Source organism: Ictidomys tridecemlineatus, chromosome 7 (assembly GCF_052094955.1).
Source record: "Ictidomys tridecemlineatus isolate mIctTri1 chromosome 7, mIctTri1.hap1, whole genome shotgun sequence".
NCBI classification, from domain to species: domain Eukaryota; kingdom Metazoa; phylum Chordata; class Mammalia; order Rodentia; family Sciuridae; genus Ictidomys; species Ictidomys tridecemlineatus.
Genome location: NC_135483.1, coordinates 154430263 through 154450689, shown reverse-complemented (window position 1 = coordinate 154450689; position 20427 = coordinate 154430263). Strand labels below are relative to the sequence as shown.

Sequence of the window (20427 nt, the reverse complement as noted above, 5' to 3'; positions counted from 1 at the left end):
GTCAGGGTTCTACTGATTAATTCAAGATGATCACATACAAAGATCCTTAATTATATATACCCTATCTGTCTAATAATTTTACATTCACAAGTTAGGACTTGAGAATCTGTTTGGAAACCAACAAGCAACTCACTACAGATGGGATGACACTTCCCAGATTTGGTTATAAAACAATGCAGCTCCACTGGGAAGTTAAATACCCAAGTGACCGCTAGCCATTCCTTGAATCTGAATCTACCCTTAAAGTGTCATGTTGAACTATATTCATTTGTTCGTCATGTATACTTCATTCAATACACTACAACCTCCCGGGGTGGGGATTATGTCTTCTTCATTATTTTCTTTCTATAGTTCATGGTTTAGTGCCTGGCAAATAGCAAGTGTTCAGCCAATGGTGATTTCTAGGAAGGAAAAGTCTACAAATTACTTTTCTTTAATCTGAGTTCTATTTGTTTTTTTTTTTTTTTTTTTTTTTAACACGTATCACTAAATTAGCTTCTTTAGGGATAGCACAGATCATCGGATTCTATAAAAGAATGACTATATGGCTGGGATTGTAGCTCAGTGAGAGTGGTTGCCTCACATGCATGCATGAGGCACTGGGTTCAATCTTCAGCACCATGTTAAATAAATAAATAAAATAATATTGTGTTTATATATTTTATATATATATATATGTATGTATACATATATATAAACTATAAAAAGTTAGTCCTTGCTATCTAATGATGAAATACAAATTCCAAAGTATATCAACCCAAATCAGAGAACACACTCCCCACTAATTTGCTCTCTCTACTCTGTCTCTCTAATTTCTTGATAATCCCCCATGCCTTCCCGGCCCTGTCCTTTGCTCTGAGTTGACTCTCCATTTCTTTTAACTACCAGTCCTACTTATTCTGGAAATCTGGCTTCCCACTTGTGAAGAGGCCTCACTTCAGCAACTGTTCTTTCCTTTTACTTCTTCTGTGGCACTTGGTACACTCTGCCTCTACTGGAATTACTGAAATATGTTTCTTATCTTATCATAGTTTTATTGAAAAGTCAAAGTAACAAGGAACTATTTCTGTGCTTCTCTTTCCCTAATCTCAACTAACACCACTCCCATTGCTCAATAATCACAGTGGTTAGGTTAATGTCACACTGTTTTCAATAAACATCAGTTAGACAAATGGATACTTGTCTTCATTGACAAATACTGCATTTTCAGTCATGTGGAAAGATTATGCATATATAAGATTATGCATATATATAGCCACTTTTCTTCTAGGCCTAGTTATATAAGGGAATATGTTTGTTAAATATATCTGACTAGGAGAAAGCTACGGTTTTCAATCAAAATTTAAAATCTTAGTTTTGAGTTTTTCTTCAACCCAAAGTAAGTTTAGTTAATAAAATTTTTTGAATGATAAAATAGTAGTCAATAATTCAACAGTCTTCAAAACTGAGTAAGGACAACTTTAACCATGTCTACCTTCTGTGGGTAAACTCAGCAACAAAGCAAAAAGCTTTTAAAACATCACAGTCATTGACTCAGTGATGCTATTTTAATAACTCTAATAAGATACTAATAACTCTACTTTATCTATGTTTTTACTGAATAATAAAGACACATACCCTAAATATGCATATACAGTGATGGGAGGGAGATAACCAGGGATTGAACTCAGGGGCACCCAACCAATAAGCCACATCTCCAGCCAAATTTTGTGTTTTAAAGACGGTCTCACTGAGTTTTTGCTTAGTGCTTAGCTTTGCTGAGGCTGGCTTTGAAATCAAGATCCTCCTGCCTCAGCCTCCCAAGCCACTGGGATTACAGGCATGCACAACCACACCCAAAACATGCCCTAAAATATTTTAAAATCATTTATATGTCAAATGATACAGTGTAAAATATGAAACATAAATTCACATTCCCAAAGAACAGAACAAAGTAAGTGTGTTACAAAAATAATAAAGAAAGCTTAGATTATAGTTCAGTGGTAGAATAAATTTCTATCATGAGTTTGACCTGCACATAGCACAAAAAATAAAAATAAAAATAACCATAATATTATCAACAAAGATACAAAAATATAATTTATCACCTCAATTTGGTTTAAAAAAGAAAACCAGCAAAGCAAAAATCAAATGACATAGAACAACCACAAAAGTTATTTAAAAAAAAAAAAAATATTTGTTTTTTTGTTTGTTTGTTTGTTTGTTTTTTTGTACCAAGGATTGAACTCAAGGGTACTCTACCTCTGAGCAACATTCCTAGCCATTCTTATTTTTTTATTGATACAGAGTCTCCCAAAGTAGCCCAAGTTAGCCTTCAATTTTTAATCCTTCTGCCTTAGCCTCTTGAGTTGCTTGGATTACAGGTGTGCACTGTGGTACCCCATTTATTTCTGCTCTTAATTTTATTTTGCTTTAATGTATTTTATCATTTTCCTTTAATAATTTTTTAGAAATAGTATATAAGTAATGATTTGTTCTTACCTGAATATGCTCAAATATAGTTGAAAGAATATATGGACACTTGGCCTTTTGTAGCTTCAATCATATAGCTGCCAACAGAATTCTTCTTCTATCACTTCCTCTCCTATGTATATCAGATAAAATAAATACAATAAAAATGAAATTAAAATTGGTCTTAATAGAATTCATCAGTAATTACATTCTTTTATTTAGAGAGTACATTATATCTTCTAAAATTTTAATTATACTTCTTGTGAAAGTTCAATAAAGTTTCCATATGGTAGGGAAATAATAATAAAACATATTTTTAAAAAAGATAGTGGCAGGTTGCTAGATGATGACAAGTAGCATCACTGCCACATACCTAGTGAGTTAAATGTTTTAACTCGTAGGTATGTTACTGTTATAACACAGTGGTAGTTGGTGGACAATAAATGCCTCTCTCCCTTTTGCTGTGTAAGTAGCTCAGTTATCTCTTTCATATAGTAGCTAATTAGACTAACCGAGCTCACAACCTGCTCATGATTCCCAAAGTGATACAGAATATGAAAAAGCAAATATTTATTTTCATTCCACTTCAATTATGATAAAAAAGGCATTTAGATAGTTATCCTTCTGTTGATCAACATGTTAAAACCAAAACAGATAGTTTGGGTTAAGACTTTTAAATTTTCATCCCAACAGACAAAATGAAAAAGACTTTCCAGGTAGATACAACAGCACAAATGGTCTTCCCTTAATTCAGTCACTTCAAATGTACCTCCAACATAAATCCAAATGGTAGCAGAAAAATTCACAGAATAATACCTCTTCTTGCCAAAACACCAGTTTTTTTCCAGCAAAAATAAGGAGATATATATATATATACACACATACGCAAATTTGTCTTGCCTCCACCATGATATGAGTATCAGTGACACCATACCTACAGTTTTTACTTTCTTCAATAATAGAATGAGATCAAATATTATTTTATTCCTATTTCTGTGTTTGTATCCAAGATTTATATATATATATATATATATATATACACACACACACACACACACACACACACACACACACACACACACACATACATACATACATACACTGAAAACTCTTCTTTCATCTTAGGTGCAATCTTCTTTAGAAACTTGTTTATCTATTTGTTCCCTTTCTTTTCCTTTTCTATCAGAGCTTTAAAAAGATCTTAATTTAACTTCCCCCAGAGGCAAATCCTGATGTAACAACTCAATTACAAGACAATTTATTTGTGAAATGATCCCAGGAAACACCAGTAGGGAGAAAAGAAGTGAGACAAGTACTGTAAGGCCTCTTATTAACAGAGAGAGCATCATCAAGTCCATCAACACTATTGGCAACTACAGTGTAAACTGGCTGGGGAAAATCTGATACCCAGTGTAGACAGATACGGCTCACCTGAAGAATGACAGAGTAGGCACTGGGATACACCAACCCTCATTAATCATTAGCTGAGTCATGCTCCCAGTGGTGTTAATACCCTGAGACTTCCCGCCTGCTTTGGTTGGCAAAGTTGTCTTTGGTAGTCAAAGAAAACCAAATGCAGGAATATCTAATAATAGAGATTCTGCCAGTGTGAACTGCAGTGTTAAGGGGAACAGCACATAGGCAGTTCATCAAGAGCATCTGCCCCAGAAGACCGCAATTTAAACATCTGAATTAAAATATAAGCAATATAAATTAAAATATAAGCAAATGTCAACCAAAATATTCAATAAATCATATTCTAAAATATTTCAAGGCCATATAATGATACTTTATTATATTAAAGATAAATAATATTTGCCCATCCAGTCTGATGATATTTGCTAAATCATATGGTATTCTCTTACTGATCACTAGACTTTGGAGTGTGTGAATGATAAAATTAATTTTATCTTTCCTCAAAATGTAAAGACTGCTTTGTCCTATACTGCTAGCTATGAAAAAAGGTCTGTCCATTGAGGATAGAGAATTTTAAACATGATACATAATGAGAAGAAACCATGAAACCATGTCATGATTTCCAGAGTGATTTAATAAACAAGATCATATTTTTCTTGTTTATTGTCTTAGGGAAGAAGAAAGAGGGGGTAAAAACTAGTTCTTTTTCAGGATGAGGGTAATTTAGTGGCAAATATTAATCTAAAAAGTTAGAGAGAAGCTATCCAAGGTAACATAAATGTTAGCCAAAATATTCAATAAATCATATTCTAAAATATTATTAAAAAGTAAACATAGTTGGGCTCAGTGGCACACACCTGTAATCCCAACAGCTCAGGAGGCTGAGGCAGGAAGACTGCAAGTTCAAAGCCCACCTTAGTAAAGGCAAGGCGCTGAGCAACTCAGTGAGACCCTGTCTCTAAATAAAATACAAAATAGGGCTGGGGTTGTGTCTGGTTGGTTGAGTGCCCCTGAGTTCAATCCCCAGTACAAAAAATTAACATGTTCCTCAAAATGGTCAGTTCAACTTAACATTCCCAGAGCTTTTATTTGCATTTCAGATTAACTGAAACTTGATCTTACTATAGGAAATACTTTTCAAAGTAGAATATTTTATGCAATGTGACAGAATAAAGAAGCCCAGAAAAATACCCACATCAAAATCAAGAATGAACTTATGCCTACTTCTGTCTTTCTTTTTGCAGAAAAATGATATATATTCTGCACTGGATCTACTATTGCAAGGGTGACATGATTATATTTGTTCATAGAAAGAACACTTAGAATATTCTTTCAAAAAATGAGATTGGCTTATAAGCTGCTCTTTTGAACATGTTTTTCTTTTACATTTTAATATAAAATCCTGCAGTCCAATTCAAATGCTTTTTTTAAAAATTTTAGTATGTTTAATTTGATACTATTTTGCCACTATTTATGACATTCTCATACAATTTGAAGATGTATAGGAAATAAATGAAAGACAATCATTCCATTAGCAAAATTTTCATTTTTCCCAATAACACTGACTTATGAAAAACATTATTAGAATTGCAACACAAACTGTTAACATAACACTTGTATCTTTAAATTTTCCTATATAATAAACCAAACTGAACAAACAAGGCAAACGAAAAGTCATCTCTACTTGTCAGTAAATGACACACAAACCACAATTATTAATATTATCATTTCTACATAGTCCAATAATTTAATATTATTTCAATTTAATCTGAAAAATTTTGCAAAAAAAACCTCCTACATAGTCATCTCCCACAGTCTCTGAAATTCAAAATACACAAATCAAATATTTGGATCTAATGTTTATTTTTCTTTTCTCCTTTTTAAAAATGACTTCAAGTAAGTAAATAGAGCAACGCTTACTTCAACAGCCAGACACCTAGCATTACTGGTCCTTCTTATTTCCCTTATCACCTACATGCAATTATGTCAGAGTAAATTACACTCCACTTAATAAACAGACTCCAGTTTGTTTCCTCTTCTGGTTTATGCCCCCAGTTATCCATCTGTAACCAGCCATGATCTTCTCAAATGTTTCCACTCTAAGGTACAAATGTGGTGACTTAGGAGTCTGTCCTAAGTGGCTTGGGGCAGTCATTTCCTGTGTATTCCTGTCTTCCCATTAAGGCTATGGCATACATATAATCATGACCACACCCCTATTCTTTAAGGAAAATACATTAGAAAAATCATTTAGTCCACTTAACTAATATTAACTAAGTATATCTTGAATGCTTAATTGTTTTAGTCAATAATAAGAGAAAAATAAGTCTATATTCTCTACATTTTTTCAATGTAATGAGTGCTGTATAAATAGTAAGGTCAGGTGCCACAGAAACATAGAGGAGCTTCTGAAAAATCGTCCTTAAAAGAAAGATGGAACCCATGAACCTTCAGTTAGAAACTGTCTAGCTACAAAGTAGGAAAAGGCCACAGGTGGGAGAGGAAGAATAAGAAACAACTCGCCAAGTGGCAGGAAAGGTAAACAGTACATTGACTTGAAAGTAAAATACTTAAAAGTGATTGTCCTGCACAAAGCTCTAGTGACAACTTGAGACCACATCAGGAAAGCTTGTGAACACTGCGCTGTAAAATTTGGATTTTATCCTAAGGTGACAAGAGGATGATAAAACAGGGAAGTGCTACACACACACACACACACACACACACACAAATATGTATATATGTGGGTATACATATATATAAAACATATATAGGTACATATATATGGTTAAACATATATGATATACATGTATATACATATTTGTATAAATGTTATAATAACATTGAGATAGATAGATAGATAGATAGATGATAGATAGATAGATAGATAGATAGATAGATAGATAGATAGATAGATAGATATTATTTTAGGAAGATCTTGCTGCTAGTGTGGCTCAGAGCAGACATGAAAGAAATCAGATCACATATGGGGGGAACAATTCATATCTCAGCAGATTTTTCAACCCAGACTCTCAAGCCAGGAGATCCTGGAACAACGTAAACCAAATTCTGAAAGAAAATGGATGCCAACCAAGAATTTTATATCCAGCAAAATTAAGCTTCAGATTTGGTGACAAAATGAAAACTTTTCATGATAAACAAAAGTTAAAAGAATTTAAATTGAGAAAGCCTGCAATACAGAGCATTCTCCACAAAATATTCCAGGAGGAGGAAATGAAAAACAACAATGAAAATCAGCAAAGAGAGGAACTACACTAAAGGAAAGGCCAATCAAAGGACAAACCAAGTCAAGATAAAAAAAACAAAATAAAAATAAACCAAAATGTCTGGGAATACAAATCATATTTCAAAAATAACCCTGAATGTGAATGGCCTCAACTCCATCAAGTAAAAGACACAGACTGACAGATTCAATTCAAGAAAAAAGACCCAACCATATGTTTCCTTCAAGAGACTATCTCACAGGAAAAGACATCCACAGACTGAAGGTGGAAGGGTGGGAAAAAACATACCACTCACATGGACCATGTAAACAAGCAGCAATCTCCATCCTCATATCAGATAAAGTGGACTTCAAACCAAAGCTAGTGAAAAGGGATAAAGAAAGACATTTCATACTGCTTAAAGGATTCATACATCAACAAGACATAACAATCATGGATACCTATGCCCCAAATAATGGGACATCTATGTATGTCAAACAAACTCTTCTCAAATACAAGAACCAAGTGGACCACAACCCAATAATACTAGATGACTTTAACACACTTCTATCACCTCTAGATAGATCTTCCAAACAAAACTAAACAAATCAACTATATAATTCAATATTACAATCAATAATTTGAACTTAATAGACATATATAGAATATTCCATCCATCAACAAGTGAATACACATTCTTCTCAGCAGCACATGGATCCTTCTCCAAGAAACCATATGTTATACCACAAAGCAAGTCTTGACAGGTACAAAACATTGAAGATACTACCCTGCATTCTATCAGACCATAATGGAATAAAACTAGAAATCAATGATAAACATTAAAAGAAAAGCTACTCCAACTCCTGGAGACTAAACAATATGCTATTGAATGACACATGGATAACAGAAGACATCAGGGAGGAGATAAAAACATTAAGATCTTAGAGGTAAATGAAATTCTTATACAACTTATCAAAATCTCTGGGACACTATAAAGGCAGTGCTAAGAGGAAAGTTCACTGCATTAAGCTTATTCACCAAAAGAAAAAAAAGTCAACAAATAAACGACCTAACGTTACATTTCAAAGCCCTAGAAAAATAAGAAGAAACCAATACCAAAAATAGTAGAAGGCAGGAAATGATTAAAATTCGAGCAGAAATCAATGAAATTGAAACAAAAGAAACAATTCAAAAAATTGACAAAACAAAAAGTTGAATCTTTGAAAAAATAAATAAAATTGGCAAGCCCTTAGCCACTCTAATGAAAAGGAGGGAGAAAACTCAAATTACTAAAATTTGTGATAAAAAAAAAATATCATGACAGACACTACCGAAATACAGCTAAAAAATAAAAGACAATTAGAAACTATTTTGAAAATGTATACTCCATTAGATTAGAAAACCTTGAAGTCACCAATAAATTTCTAGAGGCAAATGATCAACCCAAACTGAGTCAAGAGGACACACACAATTTAAACAGATACAGATCAGTTTCAAGGAAGGAAAATATAAGATGCCACCAAAAGCCTACCAACCAAGAAAACATTAGGACTAGATGGATTCACAGCTGAATTCTATAAGACCTACAAAGAAGAATTAATTCCAACACTCCTCAAATTATTCCATGAAATAAAAAAGGAAAGAAACCTTCCAAACTCATTCTATGATGTGGTATCACCCTGATACCAAAACCAGACAGAGATACATCAATGAAAGAAAATTTCAGACCAATATCCCTGAAGAACATTGATGCAAAAATTCTCAATAAAATTCTGGCAAATTGCATATAAAAACATATAAAAATTAGTGCACCATGATCAAATGGGGTTTATTTCAGGGATGCAAGTTTGATTCAACATAAGGAAATTAATAAATATGATTCATCACATCAATAGACTTTAAAGATAAGAATCATATGATTATACCTACTGATGCAGAGAAACTATTAGACAAAATATAGTACCCTTTCATGTTCAAAACATTAGAAAAACTAGGGAAAGTAGGAACGTATCTCAACACTGTGAAAGCTATCTATGCTAAACCAAAGACTAACATAATTCTAAATGGAGAAAAATTGGAAGCATTCCCTCTAAAACCTGGAAAAGACAAAAATGCCCTCTTTCACCACTTCAACATAGTCCTTGAAACTCCAACCAGAGCAATTAGACAGACAAAAGAAACTGAAGGTATACAGATAAGAAAAGAAGAACCCAAACTATCATTATTTGCTGATGACATGATTCTATACTTAGAGGATCCAAAAAAAACTCCACCAGAAAATTTCTAGAATTAATTAATGAATTCAGTGAAGTAGCAGAATATAAAATCAATACTCATAAATCAATTGTGTTTCTATACATCAGTGATAATTTCTCTGAAACAGAAATTAGGAAAATGACCCCATTCACAATAGCCTCAAAAAAATAAAATAAAATACTTGGGAACCAACTTAACAAAAGAGGTGAAAGACTTCTATAATGAAAACTACGGAACACTGAAGAAAAAATTGAAGAAGTCTTTAGAAGACGGAAAGATTTCCCATGCTCTTGGATAGATAAAATTAATATTGTCCAAATGGCCATACTACCCAAAGCACTGTAGAGATTCAATGCGATTCCAGTTAAAATTCCATATTATTCCTTATGAAATAGAAAAAACAATTATGAAATTCATTTGGAAAAATAAGACACCAAGAATAACCAAAGCAATCCTTAACAAGATTATTAAGGATAATAATCCTTAACTGTATTATGATGCAAGATCATAATACTGCATCATAATACCAGACCTTAAACTAAAAAGCTATAGTAACAAGAATGGCATGGTATTGGCACCAAAATAGACATATAGATCAAAAATACAGAATAGAAGACACAGAGACAAACCCACAAAAATATAGTTATCTCATACTAGACAAAGATGCCAAAAACATACATTGGAGAAAAGATAGCCTCTTCAACAAATGGTGCTGGGATAACTGAAAGTCCATGTGCAGCAAAATAAAAATAAACCCCTATCTCTCACCATACACAAAACTCAGCTCAAAGTATATCAAGGACCTAGGAATTAGACCAGATTCCCTGTGTTTAACAGAGGAAAAAGTAGTTCCAAATTTTCATCACATTGGATTAGGCCCCGACTTCCTTAACAAGATTCCTAAAGCACGAGAAATAAAATTAGGAATTAATAAATAGGATGGACTCAAACTAAAAAGCTTCTTTTCAGCAAAAGAAACATCATTGAGGTGAAGAGAGAGCCTACATTTTGGGAGCAAATTTTTCCTACATGCAGGTCAGACAGAGCACTAATCTCCAGCATATATAAAGAACTCAAAAAACTTAGCACCATAAAAACAAACAACCCAATTAATAAATGGGCCAAAGAACTGAAAAGACACTTTTAAGAAGAAGATATATATTTGGACAACAAAATATGAAAAAATGTTCAACATCTCTAGTAACTAGAGAAACGCAAATCAAAACTACTCTAAGATTTCATCTCATACCAGCCAGACTGGCAGTTATCATAAATACAGACAACAGTAAATGTTAACAAGGATGAGGGGGGAAAGGCACACTCACACATTTCTGTTGGGACTGCAAATTGGTGCAACCAATCTGGAAAGCAGTATGGAAATTCCTTAGAAAACTTAGAATGGAACCACCATTTGACCCAGCTATGCCCCTGCTCAGTCTATATCCAAAGGACTTAAAATTAGCATATTATAGTGACACAGCCACATCAAATGTTTACAGCAGCTCAATTCACAATAGCTAAACTGTAGAAGCAACCAAAAGGCCCTTCAACAGATGATTGGATAAATAAATTGTGGCATATATATACACAATGTAATATTACTCAGCATTAAAAGAGAATAAAATTATGGCATTTGTAGGTAAATAGGTGGAGTTGGAGACTATCATGCTAAGTGAAGTAAGCTAAACCCAAAACCAATGTTCTCTCTGGTAAGTATATGCTTATCTATAATGTGGGTGGAGAGGGTAGCATGGGAGGAATGGAGGAACTTTGATGGGGCAAATGAGAGGGAGGGGTGAGGAGTGGAAATGGGGGAAGGAAAATGGTGGAATGAGATGAACATCATTAACCTAAGTACATGTATGACTGCACATATGTTGTGATGTTACATCATGTATAACCAGAGAAATGAAAAGTTGTTCTGCAATCATGTACAATGAATCAAAATGCATTCAGCTGTCATACATACTTAATTAAAATAAATTAATTAATTTTTAAAAAGAAAAAATTAAAGGGAATCTAGTAGACTAGAGAAAAGGGACAGGTAAGGGTAGTAGAGCACGATACTAGCCAAATTATACTGTTGTACTGTGTGCACGTATGAATATATAACAATAAATACCCCCATTAGGTATAATTATAATGTACCAATTTTAAAAAACTGATTGTTAAGATATTTTTAAATGTGAAAAAAACTGTCAAAAGCCACACTTAATTTTTAGAAGACTTCATAATACTAATAAAAGCTACATATCATGTAAATATATTTCAGAATTCAGGAAAGCAGCTATTCAATAAAGGCCCTTATTAAGCAGTTTTTAAATAGTCACACAATAAATACTATTCAAATGAAAGAAGCCAAGAATTGGTTGATTATTTAATGAAAAGATAGACTAGAAAGTATTCATTAATTTGGATTATATAAATAGTCACTAGTTTAGATTTTCTAGTCCTATGAAGCCTAATGTTACTCATGATACTCTCCACAAAGCGCGTAATATATTTAAATGCAAATTTTAATGAGCTATAATTCAGTCTTCAATTTCCCACAATTGGTTGGGGATGAGGAGAATTTTACTTAATCTTGTCTTTATCCTAAATTAATTGCAATATCACCATAATTGGATACGATTCACTTTAAATTATACACTCAATAAAATCTGGGAAACTTTTCATATCATTATAATGCAGCACCAAAAGTATACATATGAATCTACTGTTAATCATATAATTATTATTTTATGAATGAGGAAACAGACTCAGAGACGTAAATATCACAAGTGTCTTATATAGTGACTGGGCATGTTTGAAGTCTTTTCTTTAGCAAACATTTTCAGAATGTTCTACAATCATTCTGTATGCTTCTCTAATGCCAAATGTTAGTGTACTATTTTGAACTGCAGCTCTTTTATCAGGTGACATTTTCACATAACAGTACATCTTTCATTCTTCATTTACTTTAGTATATACTTACATTGTGCTCTCTTGACACCACCTCAACCCTTCCCCACCCCCAAACATTCTGGGAATAGCATCCTGGGTTTTTTTTTTTTTGCACACCCACACTTTTTCCCTTCTTCCCGAAGACATATTTGGGTATGGACAGCAATGCCAGTACCAGGACAGGTCAATAAGAGCATGATCCTAGTCATAAGCATTCATGAAAAAAAGTGTGGATAAAGTTACAATATGCAAGATAAAATCAGTACCTTTCTCTAAACCTTGAAAGAAGTAATCTCTTTCCCCTTGAGTTGATTAACTGCACAAATGAAAGCCTGAAATTTATTTGGACATTAGATTTCTTGACTTGAAATATCTAGCTGTCTTACCCTGGAAAGCAAGGTAGTGAAAAAGAAATAAATATATGAGTGCCTGGGCTGGGGTTGTGGCTCAGTGGTACAGCAATTGCCTGGCATGTGTGAGGCACTGGGTTCAATTCTCAGCAGCTCATAGAAACAAATAAATAAATAAAGTTTTATCAATAACTAATAATACACACACACACACACACACACACACAAATACATATGTGTGTGTGAGAGTGTGTATGTGTATCTGGATTCAGCCATGCTTAAAGACCACTATAGAACTTTTGATTATGATAACCAATGTATATTTTGCTTCAACTGAGTTTTAGTTGTTTTCTGTCAAGTATAACCAAATAATTACTCTTAAATGTACACTATTTACTGGTACATACTTTATTGAATTTTATATGGCTTCCCCTTAGTTGAGCTAACATCACAAAATAATAATGGGACAAAATGATTGATATATTGAAGAAAATAAAAATTTCCTGCAAAATTATTTTTCAACCACTCTTTTGTTGTTTTGAAAATATGCATTATTGTTAGAGACTTTAAAAGTACACGAAATTTCAAATGAGCCTTTAGTAGGTTTTTCAGATAAATAGGCAGAACTTTAGAGACTTCAAAATTTTTATGTTTGCTTAAGATGCAATACAGTGTTTCACCAAATGTATGTAGGAATATTACAATATTAATTACATCTTTACTCCTGTTGAGAATCATGGAGGGGATCAAATAGTAAACAAACAGATTTAGCCAAGATATGAACAATTTCATAAACTTCATGTTCAATATTAATGTGAAAAATTTCCTCATTTAAAAATTACACACAGTGAATGATATCTAATTGCTGAAGAGTTACCATAATATTTTACAATGTAAAGCAAATTAAAAAAACATATTGGTTGCTGAATAGAATTATTCTAACCTTCTTCTACTATGAAAAGGTAATTTCTTATTTCTTTAAAGCTCTGTACAAGGATAGTAGCTATCTTTTGTGTCCTACTAACTGGGCAATGAAGTTTCTATAGTGAAGCATCTGCTTTGACATCTGGACCTTTAATAGCTTTCCATGCCTAAGGATTTGATATCTTCTGTGTGATGTCTGAAGAGCCTATTGAAAATAATCACTTGAAATATCAGCACTTGTAGAACTGGAAATATAAACTCACCTTTATTTTATAAGAAAGTTATAGATATATCAGATACCTGAGTCTACAGTTTCACAATTTCATTTTGAAGACCGGGTGCTGGACTATGTCACAGTATCACAAAATATAACATATTAAAAAGTTTTCCCCAAATATCAACTATTAAATTCGTAAAAGTTTAGCTTATGAAATCTCATTTTTCATTTTTGTTCCCTTATAAAAGTATTATGACCGTTTTTCTTCTCTGGGTTCAAATATATATGTCACTATTTACTGCTCCCCACAAGTACCTGATCATCTCTAGATTTTTTTTTCCATTTTCCCCCTTTCCCTTAGCACTAAGTTCCAACTCAAATATAATTCCACCAGCTATAACCACTGAAGAAACAAGTCATGCATGATAAATATTATTTGAATGATTACCTTCTCCATCCCCATAAAATATCATCTAGACTATAAAATTAATATATAAATTACTTATAAAGAATAAACACTATATATACCCTTCTTTGATCATCTTTTTGTTAAGACTTATCTACATTTTCTTCATCAAAAGAAGTTTTTTCTGCCTTAACAATACTTTAAAAATTTCTTCTTTTCCAACTGTTCTGTGATATTTGAAGATAGTTTTCCATCTGTGAGCAAAGAAGACAGCAATCATTTTGTTGGATTTAATCTCCCAAGACCCAATAACATAGTTTAAAGGAGATTTAGTAAATCTCTTCTTTGTCCACAGATTTATCAGAAAAATTAAAAGTGATGGCAATGCCAAATAATAACATCAAGTCTAACTTAATTTGATGATTAAGTATGTTGCATGGAAGTTAAATCAAATGTTCTATAACTTATAGCATATTTTGCAAAACTACGTTATCTTTCTTCCCTCTCTCCTAGGGGCATGTGTGAAAGCTGTAAGCACTATACAAATGTGAGATCACTTTACCAGCAACAAAAGATGCATTCCAGGATAAGTAATGACTTGTGCTGAAGAAGGAAAATGTTCAACCAAACTTCCCTTTTCCAGTAAGTAGAATCAAAATTTGCCCTTCCATGTAAACTTTCAGTAAGACATTTCAACAAGGAGCCACAGAAAATACAAGAACATGCAATACCAAGAATTTCTAATTTCCAAGTTGTGATTTATTAAAAGAAGAAGATAATCAAAGAAAAATCTTCCTAATTTTCAGCATCTATTCGTTAAAGGGAAAAAACTAGCATAGGCCATAGGAAATCACTCCCCTGAAGAACTCATCTCTGGAAAACTGGACAAACCAGTCTCCATCTCTTTGCTGTGCATGAAAACACTTAAAATCAAATCAGTAGGAAACATTATTTCAGACAATGAAGACATTGCATAATACAGTTAATGAGGGCAATACTGCCAGGAGCACATGCTTCTTTCTAGTGTGCTGTAACCATTTACAGCAAGTGAACTGAAGGGAACAAAAATCTTCCAATCTCAGTTTGAGGCACAGATGAATCAATGACTTAGTATGATAGATGTACCTCTCTCTGTAAAATATGGCAAAGTTGCTGGAATACTGATATTTTAAAGATTATTCTTTCCTCATCTTCTCCCTAGTTTTATTCATCCAATTAACATTTATTGAACACTTGCTCAGTGTCTGGCATTGCATTTTGGACTGGGAAAAGAGATGAAGAAATTTAGCTTCAAATAAAGTAGAGGAGACATACATGCAAATGAATTATAATAACTTGTAATAAATGCTAAAATCAATGTCAGCCCATTAAGCAGTTTCATCTAACTTAATTCTTAATTTCTAAGCAGTAATCTGTACAAATTAGGTCAGTCTCTGATGATGAATTGGTAAGGTTCTTTTCATTTTTCCAAGTGCTTTCACTGACATAATTGCATTTTATTTTCCAAACAACCATGTCCCATATATAATATTCCATTTTTCCTCTTTTACCAAAGAGAAACATAACAATGAGAATTGAGTTAGTAGCATCAAAGCCAAGACCACAACTTTATTTCCTTTTTACACCTGGATGATATCACATATAGTTTGCATACTAATCCTATGTGTTATTTATCCTTTGATTGCACTTTTTTGGTAAGCTCTTAAGTTTTTATTGATAGTCCTGGAATAGAAAAGCTCTTATCCATTTTGGATAAGGGGTAGTCTTATAAGAAAACTATCCTAAACTATAAATTGTTTATTGTCAATTAAAATAATGGTGAAGTTTGGTCTTTTTTCTATTAATACCTGCCAAGAATATCTGCTATAGAAGAAAACAGACACAGTATGAAGTCTGAAACTATGTGGCAGATGTGTGTACAAATGAATGGAAATTGCTGCCTAATCAAGGAAACCATAGTATTCAAAACACTTGTATCTTGCCAGCTGCATTTTAAATGTGGCAATCACGCCCTGGCTATAGGTCTGAATTATATTGAAATTGCATCATTTTCTTTATGCCTGGTCCACAGTAAATGCTAGATACATGTTTGGGGAGGATTTGGGTGAGGAAAGGAAAGAGTTAAAGTAAGAGAATCTTATTAGTAAGTCAGGAGCTCTACTCTGACAACAAACACATAAACAAGGGGTGGGAGAAGACAGAGACAGAAGGGGGTGGAGAAGGGGAGGAGGGGAGAGAGAGAGAGAGAGAGAGAGAGAGAGAGAGAGAGAGAGAGAGAGAGAGACTGTTATTTAAACAGAAGTAACTTACATTTGAAAGGCAACTTCATCTCCCATTTTAAAAACTCTAGCTGTGCTTTTAGTGGATACTATCTGCATAATCTGTGAGCACCTGCTAAGGGATTTTATAGAGAAGTAATGTTTCCAAGATAGAGACAATACTCTGAGAAGTAATCTTTGTTCCTTTAAAAAAAAAATGAAATAGTCTTATATGCTTACAAATGTCATCAATATCAAGTAAATGCAATTTTCTAGAGAAGTAACTTACGTATTTCTAAGTCCCACCTATGGGTGGAAATTAACCCATAAAATGAAAATGAAATTGGAAGGTAAATATGTAAATTAAATGAGGGAGGTTATAAGTAAAATGTGCAATAAAATCCAAAGACAGCCTCAAAAACAAAATGAGAAATAAGTATTTCTTATTCACTGACTGCTTTGCTCAAACCAAAAATACATGGAAGGTCAACTATAAGCAAGTCCCTGGTGTAGGCACTGCAGGTGGTCCTCCAACCACCATACTCCGCATGCCCAAGTAATTTCTCACCATATTCAAACTAGCCATCTGTATGCTCGGAAAACAACTATTACTGCTATAAATCTCATCTGCAAGCATCCTGCTCTCCTCCTCCTGCTGAAAGAATAACCCTATCTGAGGCATTGAGCATAACCCTCCTCCTTCTAAAGAGACCAGCGTGAGCACCTAGGTTAAGACCAACTGATCTAAGTCTTCTTCTACGGGAACCTGAACCCCACAGCAACAAAAGCTCCACCAAAACAGAGAAAATGAATTACCATAACAGAGAACATGTTCTAGATTCTGAATCAGTCTCTGTGACTAGAAAAGAAAACAAAAGATACATAAGAAGAAGATGCTTTACAAATGTTAGGAGACAGTAGAAGTCATACAGAATAAGAACTGTGAGTGATCAGAAAATAGGTCAGAAGAAGACAAAGAAATATGATCCAGAAGAGAGTGTTGGGAGCCACAGAAAAAGCAAGACAGAAGGGAACCTTTCTCATTACAAAGGTAGAGAATCAACTCTGTCACTAGAGGGCAGAGAGGGAATCTGCTTGGAAGAGCTGTGCTGGTTACTTTTCATTTCTTAATCTCAGTCCATTTTCCCTGGGAAAATCCTTAAAGACTGGACACATGGCCAGAACTCCTGTCTTCATCCCCAAGCTTAACCTAACCTGGGTAACCTGAGTCTTTTTCTTTGTAACCCAAAGAATCTAACACCATCTCTTCTGTCCTGTCTCCTTAATATTCCCCTTAAGAATCAGTGATTAAAAAACCAAAAAAAAACAAACAAACAAACAAACAAACAAACAAAAAACAGCAAAAACTTCATTATATCCAACATTGTAAAATAATTTCATATTTATTCTACTCAATTAATAGATTCCCAAGGAATTATAATGCAACAATGTAAAGGGGGGGGCAAAAGGTCATATAAATCTGTAGATATCTATTCTTCTGTAGCTAATTCAAAAGCAAAAACAACAAATTTCTCCTGTGATTTTTCTTTCTTCCCAAGAACAATAAAGCAAATATAATGGCTCCTGTGTTTTTTGTTGTGCTTAAAGCATTTTGTGATTTATTTTTTTAAACAAGGCTAAATTAAATGTATTCTTAAGACTGTATCAATATTGCAAAAGAAATATATAGATAAAATTTCACTCAATTTTATGGATCCCACACATTTTTCCTAGATTATTCTTAGTTATATATTAGATTTTAGTTTCTAGCCATAAAATATTAGGTATAAAACTTTTTTCATGCTTACAAAATATACCCTGCATCTGGGGGAAAAAAATGGGAAAGCAAAGGTTGAAAGAGAAAAGAGAAAGGCATGAGAAGTAGAAAGGAGTAAGAAAAGATAAAGATGCCAAGGGAGGAGGAGGAACAAGGTGTGCTCATAATTACAAGGACACCCACAGAACATTACTACATCCTTATTTCCAAGGCTTCATCGTTGGATTCCCAAACCACCCTACCCCGCAGACAAATCACTTTAGGGAAGAGAATACCTAGGCTTTTCCATTCCTCCTTCAATCATGTTCTGCACTCTGCTGACTGGCTGATGGACAAGGCTGATTGCTGGGCCCAGAGTCACAGCCTCCTTCCTCCTGGAAGCCATCCATTGTGTTAAGGGGGTGGAGACGTTACATTCCTAACTCTGCACCCCTTGTTGAGTTTCGGTATGCAACTATCACTATCCTGGTACCTGTCTCTGTGTTCCTGGGATCATATCATACTTTTGTCACAGTCTCTCTTCAGAAACTAAAACTTGACAAATAAATCCCATGCACTGACATGAGTAGAGCTGGACTACAAAAAGAACACCTGTTATAGCCCTAGGTGTCTCCATATTAAATACCACCTGATTCTCCACTACTGTGCCATGCCCTGAAACTAAAGCTCCCTGATGCTCCATGTTGGACTCCTGGAGCTAATCTATTTCCTCCAAAATGCCTGGAGGTGGTCTAAGGTAACCTTGGCTCTAAGGCTTCTGTCCATCCATTGGAACTGGACTGCGTGCCCTGCAGCTGAGACAAACCCCCCAGCACCTGTCCTATCCCTCAATCAATCCTGGCCAGTCCACACAGACACAAATAGATGCTAAGATCAGAGAAAAATTGAAAATGGGAACATCCTTCCAGTAGTTATGAAGTATTCGTTTAACCAGTATTTGTTTAATTTCGGGGATGTATCCATGCAATAGTGATATAACGATGAGTAAGACAAATTTTGTACTTTACTGAATTTATGTTTTATTTATCTGAACATGTAGGCTGAAATTTAGGAACATATAAAGATAAAATCATGGCTCATTTGTTACCACACTAAATAAAAACATATGTGCTTATAACTGTTATCAAATATACAGGAAGTATCTGGAATGCTAAGGAGATACACCATATTTTCTTGAATGGGAGAATCAGAGGTTTAAAAAATAAGAAGTTGCCCCACAAAACAAATGTAACTAAAATACAAAGAAAAACATGCAGGTAGAGAGATATGCAAATGAATCAAAAGGTAATGAGGGAAGTAAAGAGTGTGTTCAGATGCAATACATGTATACTTCAGCAGTTATCCCAAAAGTACATACAGTTAACACTCAGGTATGTGCAAACATAAACTTTGTTTTGTATCTTGAAATTGCATATTACATCATGAACTTAAAGCATTCCAATCTGGAAAAAACACTTTTTGCCTTTCTAGGATTTTCAGTACAGTTATCTATTTTAGCATAAACTTTTGTTGTTGTTGTTTTTCTTGTTGTTAAGTCCCAATCCCTGTTCAGTGCAAAACTTCTAACTCGGAGCCTCCTTCCCTTCTTCCCCGGCTCTCTTTCTGTCCCTCCATCTTCTATACCTTATTTTCTTGAAAAGCCACCCTGGAGTTACCTGTGAATTTAAATCCAACTTCAGATTTGAATGCCCCTCCTCACATAAATGCCCCTTGCATGGAAGGTCATCTCCAAAGCATATAACAGAGCACCTCCTTGGGATGATTAATAAACCTCCCAGTGGTTCAGAGTATTGACTCTGGAACAGACCTTCCTTTAAGGGAAAACTAGCGAGTTGGGATTCCAGAATGCCCCACAACTGTCACCGCAGAGGTATCTGGAAGGTATTTCTAGCTACCTGCATATCATGAACACCATCTCTTTTGTCAAGGATAATATTTTAGTGTTTTATCTAATTAAAAAATCAATGCTTTCAGTCTTACCTCAGCCACTTCTGAAGCTTAAATCATTGATTGGAGTCTTCAAAAATCATCTGAACACTCCACGCAGGCTGATTAAAGTCAATTGATAAAACTATGTGTATGTAAGGCTAATGTATGTGTGTGAGTGTGTGTATCATGAGGCCTATATTACAGAGTATCAACATAAATTATTGATATTATTGGCAATATTCAGAATGAGATTCTAATCTCCCCTCCTTGGAGAAA

General features: G+C 33.9%; 1 protein-coding gene across 14 annotated transcripts in view; it reads right to left on the bottom strand.

Moving 5' to 3' along the window:
* Positions 1–20427, bottom strand: part of Gulp1 (GULP PTB domain containing engulfment adaptor 1) — a 270215-nt gene that overhangs the window by 176066 nt on the left and 73722 nt on the right. For all 14 annotated transcript variants that reach the window (XM_040294575.2, XM_078017716.1, XM_078017712.1 and 11 more), the window contains one exon: positions 2482–2584. The gene's annotated coding sequence lies outside the window, so the exon portion shown is untranslated. The remainder of the gene's footprint in view (positions 1–2481; positions 2585–20427) is intronic.